This window comes from Carassius auratus, unplaced genomic scaffold (assembly GCF_003368295.1).
Source record: "Carassius auratus strain Wakin unplaced genomic scaffold, ASM336829v1 scaf_tig00217411, whole genome shotgun sequence".
NCBI classification, from domain to species: domain Eukaryota; kingdom Metazoa; phylum Chordata; class Actinopteri; order Cypriniformes; family Cyprinidae; genus Carassius; species Carassius auratus.
The window spans coordinates 113,131-120,567 of record NW_020529057.1 but is presented as its reverse complement, the minus strand read 5'-3'; the positions used below and the strand labels follow the sequence as shown (position 1 = coordinate 120,567).

The 7,437-nt window shown below is 38.4% G+C and overlaps 1 long non-coding RNA gene across 2 annotated transcripts; it reads right to left on the bottom strand.

Moving 5' to 3' along the window:
- Nucleotides 1-497: 497 nt before the first annotated feature.
- LOC113100929 (uncharacterized) lies at nucleotides 498-6,820 on the bottom strand. Of its 2 annotated transcripts, none has more exons than XR_003289847.1 (3): nucleotides 6,682-6,820; nucleotides 4,765-4,866; nucleotides 498-701 (listed from the first exon to the last, which is right to left on the bottom strand). It is a non-coding gene; the product is annotated as an uncharacterized LOC113100929 (long non-coding RNA). The 2 variants fall into 2 exon arrangements; XR_003289846.1 differs by lacking the exon at nucleotides 498-701 and adding an exon at nucleotides 3,641-3,686.
- Between the last annotated feature and the right edge of the window lie 617 nt (nucleotides 6,821-7,437).

Below are 7,437 nucleotides of genomic sequence, written 5' to 3'. Positions count from 1 at the left end.
CAAAAAATATTGAGCGTATAAATGATCACATGGCAAGTGACATACCTGTCTTTTTCTTGATGGCCTTAAGGAGGATATCTGGAAGAGGAGAAATACAAACAAATATAAATAATATTTTATTTCATATAATTTATTGTAAGATTTACCAGTCCAAAAATGAATCTACCCACCTCCCTTAATGAGAGGGTCTCAGACGCCTGTGATGAGTGAACCACAGGTGTTGATGCAGCACAGGGTGAAGATAAGGGTGGAGCAGGAGAAGATGAGGATGATGAGGGCTGCACATGAGAAGGTGATGAGGGCTGCACAGGCGAGGATGAGGATGATGAGGGCTGCACATGAGAAGGTGATGAGGGCTGCACAGGCGAGGATGAGGATGATGAGGGCTGCACATGAGAAGGTGATGAGGGCTGCACAGGCGAGGATGAGGATGATGAGGGCTGCACATGAGAAGGTGATGAGGGCTGCACAGGCGAGGATGATGAGGGCTCCGCATGAGAAGGTGATGAGGGCTGCACAGGCGAGGTTGAAGGTGACGTGGGTGGCGCAGGTGGTGTTGACGGTGATGAGGACAGGGCAGGAGGGCATGAGGTTGATAAGGCCATTATAGAGGTGAATAAAGCACAGGGTGCCGATGAAGAGGGTGCATCAGATGTGGATGCGACTGAGGATGACTGTAACAGTCTTGATTGAAACTGCTTCTGCAGATATAATAAGAGGAATTTAGCTTAAACAAGAATAAAATGTACTTTAACAATATTAAAAACTGTGGCATCCATATAAGACAAGAACAAACACACTTTAGGAGTGATCAAAAAATAAACAAACATGTTTTGCACATTTCAAAGCAAAGATCATTAATAAAATAAAAAACTCTAACCAAACATTTATACAAACTTTACATACAAATTGTGACAAAAGTCACATTAATAGTTACATTGGTTCAGACATTAAAACACTGAACCAATAACTAGTTAAAGGATTAGTTCACTACATAATTAATTTCCTGATTTCCTATCTGCTTGCCTTAGCTCGATTCAAAACAGTAAGCTTGTAATAATATTTATAATTCCAGTGGTACTGGTGGATTTCCGCGTGAATTTCAAGCATTTTTTGCGTCATTACGTCACTTCTGTACACATAGAGAAGGAGTTTCGGCTTGTTGGATATATTGCGTGTGAGGATGTTGGAGGTGGAGATTTATATCCATTTCTCACAGCAATTGATATAATTAAACGTATTCATTTGATGGCAGATCCAGAAAGGTTCAAACGACAATCACCAGTGACAACTGAGATTCTATGGAAGCATATGGGTAGCATTATTCAATTTGGGATGTAATATGCAAAATGACAATGCAATATGTAAAATGGCAATGCATTTCTGTATTTACATTTACATTTTCCAATACATCTGTGCAACGTTTGGTGCAAAATGAAAATTAAAATTAAATTACATAATTTTCATTTGCCATTTACTACACCAGTTTTAATATGTAAAATGAATATTAATTTTAACGCTTTATAAGTTGCTAAATTAAAATGAAAATGTATTACAGAAATGATTAGATATGTCTAACATGTTAAAGCAAAAACTGTGGCAAAATGATCATTTAAATGCTATTTTTCTTAATTGCATTAACACTCACAGTCAAGACACTTACGATTGCATTTTCATTCGGTGTCCCGCAATGAATGTAGCAAAACTCTATTTGCACATTGAAAATGCATTCCGAGCCGATCACGTCTCCCCGCCCTCGCGCCACGTCAATCATTGTGTGAACAAGGCGGGGCTTACAGAAGGTCAGAGACTCAAGTCTCAAGAAGAGGATTCAATCAAGTGAGACAACATGGACAAGACAGTTGGTCCGTGTATGTTTTGATCATTTCGGTTTATGGCGTCAATATTTCATTCGGACTTGTGGGCGGAGCTGAAACGCTGCTTTCATCTGATTGGTCGAATCGGATCGGTTTTCATCTGACAGCCTTCAGCTGAAATGTCTGAAACTACACTCACTGTTAATTAGCATAATATTTGAATCAGATGTAGCTGGGCACATAATTCGTGCTGCTGAGACCTGCAAATTATTTCTAGGTTGTAGTATTGTATGAATATTGTCCCACTGATAAAAACAGTGCAAATAGTTCTGTCCCTTTGGATAACAGTAAAGTGGAAATAAATATAGTTAAATTTATGAAATAAAATTAAATAGGATTTTTTGGGAAGGTAAGTCTGGCCAGTTATACAAGCAACACGAGTCGGACGAGTCTAAAGATATGAGCTGAATTGGGTGAAACATTAAAGTTCTAGTCTGTGTCAATTACTCTCATAATAAATAATAATAATAATGTTAACTGTATTTTTCGGTATAAGTTGCATCAGTCCAAAAATACGTCATGACGAGGAAAAAAACATATATAAGTCGCACTGGACTATATGTCACATTTATTCAAGACCGAGAGAAAACATTACCGTCTACAGCCGCGAGAGGGCGCTCTGGGGTAGGCTACAGGAGCACTGAGCAGCATAGAGCTAATTTTACTATTTTTATTTAGAAAATGTAACTATATTCATTTTTACAATTATTTATTAATGTCACACACACACACACACCTAGTGCCTTATGACTTAAAAGATGAGAGTGGTAAATGTTACAGACATGGAACTGTTCAGTCTATTATTGATTTTAATTTCCACTTCACTGTTATCCAAAGGGACAGAACTATTTGCACTGTATTTATCAGTGGGACAATATTCATACAATACTACAACCTAGAAATAATTTGCAGGTCTCAGCAGCACGAATTTGCCCAGCTACATCTGATTCAAATATTATGCTAATTAACAGTGAGCGTAGTTTTCAGACATTTCAGTGCTTCACTCGCACTGACTCTTATTCTGCCTGAAAGAATGACAAGACCGAGCTGAAGGCTGTCAGATGAAAACCGATCCGATTCGACCAATCAGATGAAAGCAGCGTTTCAGCTCCGCCCACAAGTCCGAATGAAATATTGACGCCATAAACCGAAATGATCAAAACATACACGGACCAACTGTCTTGTCCATGTTGTCTCACTTGATTGAATCCTCTTCTTGAGACTTGAGTCTCTGACCTTCTGTAAGCCCCGCCTTGTTCACACAATGATTGACGTGGCGCGAGGGCGGGGAGACGTGATTGGCTCGGAATGCATTTTCAATGTGCAAATAGAGTTTTGCTACATTCATTGCGGGACACCGAATGAAAATGCAATCGTAAGTGTCTTGACTGTGAGTGTTAATGCAATTAAGAAAAATAGCATTTAAATGATCATTTTGCCACAGTTTTTGCTTTAACATGTTAGACATATCTAATCATTTCTGTAATACATTTTCATTTTAATTTTGCAACTTATAAAGCGTTAAAATTAATATTCATTTTACATTTTAAAACTGGTGTAGGAAATGGCAAATGAAAATTATGTAATTTAATTTTCATTTTCATTTTGCACCAAACGTTGCACAAATGTATTGGAAAATGTAAATGTAAATACAGAAATGCATTGCCATTTTACATATTGCATTGTCATTTTGCATATTACATCCCAAATTGAATAATGCTACCCATATGCTTCCATAAGATTCACCCGTTGTAAAATGCAAAAGACTTGGACTTTGGAGTGGCTACAGAAAAAAAAGAGACTGGCCGCCTGGCCCACACGAAAACAAGGATAAATATCCGAAGGGCCTTAAATGTAGTCACACAATGCTGATGTTGTTAACATTAACAATTTGAGAACAAAGTATAGTTTGCACGGTTTGATGTGATATGATAATTGATAAGCGATTGTTAGATTTAAAGGTGGGGTATGTAATTCTCTTTTTTGTCCATTTTTTCAAAATCACTTGAAATCCTATTCCTAACCCACTTACAGCCACTGAGTTAGAAGCACTGAAATGAGAATTAGGCAATTTAATCATCTGTGGAACGGGCAGGACTCGAAAAAACTCCAGCCAATCATTTCCAAGACCACCTAGAATCATTAGACAGTAACTGCATCAATCAAACGGTCGTACCATACCCCCTCCCCCTTCGTGTCCATGTACTTCGAATGGGTGGAGTCAAAGGAAAGAAGGTAAGGCCATCCACAAAAGTGGATGTTACTTGTTCCAGTGTCATTTTCCGGTGAACATTCTTCTGTTGGTCATGACTTATACTTCCAAAAAGTATAATCTGTGATTGCAAATGACAGTATCCACACCGACGCGATGTGATTGACAGCAGCGCGTTCTCCTCAAAACATTGGATTCATTCCGATGTGCCGTGTCAAAGCACAACCCATGTAAAGTTGATAATTCCACAAATGACTGCAATTGCAGATTTCGAACAGAAATGGCGACAAAGACGAAAAACTAGGACTGCAGCTTTAAATAATTTCTTGTTTGTTTTTTTAATTGCGAGTACATTTAAGTTTGGGTACATAAATACATTCCAAATGACACGGGTGCTGGTTGAAGTGGATATGCACCTACAAATCAACTAAAACCAAACCATTCTATGGTTTGCCAGCAATAAAGATATTTTCTATTTGAACACCTGAGCACCAGCTAATAGTGGTTGACTGTGTTGCGTGTTCATTATTTTGGGGGCGGAGCAATGAAGGGAGGGGTGTGTTTGTTTGGGTGTCGATTTCAAATATTAAGTGTTTCTCAGAAATCACTTACTGCATTTTTTACTAGCTGGCAGTAAACATCAGTAGATAGTTGCTGCATGTTTAAGATGGTTACCGTTTTATTCCTTGATGTTCTTGCTTTGCCTGACTGCTTATGAGGACCATTGCTGTTTACCTTGTCCAGTTCAGGAGAGGAAACAGAAGCTGCACAATGGGGCTAGATGTCAGAAAAGAAACCAGTGAATATCAAAATATCAGAATATTTGTAAAGGACAAACAAACTTGTTAATGTTCATTCCTCTAGCTGTCCTATACTTTATACAGAATTGTTCAAAATAATAGCAGTACAATGTGACTAACCAGAATAATCAAGGTTTTTAGTATATTTTTTATTGCTACGTGGCAAACAAGTTACCAGTAGGTTCAGTAGATTGCCAGAAAACAAACAAGACCCAGCATTCATGATATGCACGCTCTTAAGGCTGTGCAATTGGGCAATTAGTTGAAAGGGGTGTGTTCAAAAAAATAGCAGTGTCTACCTTTGACTGTACAAACTCAAAACTATTTTGTACAAACATTTTTTTTTTTCTGGGATTTAGCAATCCTGTGAATCACTAAACTAATATTTAGTTGTATGACCACAGTTTTTTAAAACTGCTTGACATCTGTGTGGCATGGAGTCAACCAACTTGTGGCACCTCTCAGCTGTTATTCCACTCCATGATTCTTTAACAACATTCCACAATTCATTCACATTTCTTGGTTTTGCTTCAGAAACAGCATTTTTGATATCACCCCACAAGTTCTCAATTGGATTAAGGTCTGGAGATTGGGCTGGCCACTCCATAACATTAATTTTGTTGGTTTGGAACCAAGACTTTGCCCGTTTACTAGTGTGTTTTGGGTCATTGTCTTGTTGAAACAACCATTTCAAGGGCATGTCCTCTTCAGCATAGGGCAACATGACCTCTTCAAGTATTTTAACATATGCAAACTGATCCATGATCCCTGGTATGCGATAAATATGCCCAACACCATAGTAGGAGAAACATGCCCATATCATGATGCTTGCACCTCCATGCTTCACTGTCTTCACTGTGTACTGTGGCTTGAATTCAGAGTTTGGGGGTCGTCTCACAAACTGCCTGTGGCCCTTGGACCCAAAAAGAACAATTTTACTCTCATCAGTCCACAAAATGTTCCTCCATTTCTCTTTAGGCCAGTTGATGTGTTCTTTGGCAAATTGTAACCTCTTCTGCACATGCCTTTTTTTTAACAGAGGGACTTTGCGGGGGATTCTTGAAAATAGATTAGCTTCACACAGACGTCTTCTAACTGTCACAGTACTTACAGGTAACTCCAGACTGTCTTTGATCATCCTGGAGGTGATCATTGGCTGAGCCTTTGCCATTCTGGTTATTCTTCTATCCATTTTGATGGTTGTCTTCCGTTTTCTTCCACGTCTCTCTGGTTTTGCTCTCCATTTTAAGGCATTGGAGATCATTTTAGCTGAACAGCCTATCATTTTTTGCACCTCTTTATTGGTTTTCCCCTCTCTAATCAACTTTTTAATCAAAGTACGCTGTTCTTCTGAACAATGTCTTGAACGACCCATTTTCCTCAGCTTTCAAATGCATGTTCATCAAGTGTTGGCTTCATCCTTAAATAGGGGCCACCTGATTCACACCTGTTTCTTCACAAAATTGATGACCTCAGTGATTGAATGCCACACTGCATTTTTTTTTGAACACACCCCTTTCAACTAATTCAACTAATTGCCCAATTGCACAGCCTTAAGAGCGTGCATATCATGAATGCTGGGTCTCATTTGTTTTCTGAGAATCTACTGAACCTACTGGTAACTTGTTTGCCACGTAGCAATAAAAAAATATACGAAAAACCTTGATTATTCTGGTTAATCACATTGTACTGCTATTATTTTGAACAATACTGTATATCATTCCACACAGAACTCTATGCTGATATATCAATAATATAGAATAATGATACAGATGTTTTAAAGTGGACTTACGGATTTATGCAGGCGCAAACTGCTGGCTGGCGTTTTATCAGTGGATTCTGCTGATGCTTTATTCAAAGGCTTGAGAAATATGAGACCACAATCACATGGTAACTTATCAGAATTAGAGTAAAAAATTATCATGAATTACTGATCAATCTCTTTTGCATTTTATTGATAGTACCTTGACCCACCATGGCCAATCTGAGTCTCCATAATTGTAAGTGATTTCCTCTCCTGGTAGAATGTCTCGTACAGCAAACAGACACAGGTGAGGTTTTCTTCTCACTTCAACGGTTCTCATTTTGCAAGTAGGATTTCTGGTCTCATCGTTTGCAAGTCTTCCCAAAGACAAGTCTTCTTTAGATGCATCCATGCTATAAAAACATAAAATGAACACTCAATACTTATAATCTTAGTATATATGCTAGACATGTACAGTTAATTTTTACAAGTGGTTCTGAACCCCAGTCCTGGGAACCCACCGCTCTGCATATGCTGTATGTCTCGTGTTTTAATCCACCTGATTGAGATGAGGAGTTCTTCATCAGAACATGGCTCTATGAACTCATCTGATTGCATCAGGTGAAGGAGACCTACAGAATCTGCAGAGGAGGGTCTCAGAACCACTGATCTATATGATAGTGTACTGCAACATGCTCTCAGCTCTCAGATAAAAGCATCTAAAAGTTACCATGTTGTTCTCTTTAGGGAATACAGGGGGAATTTTTTTTGATGACTCAAAGAAACTACACTCCGTACTCTATG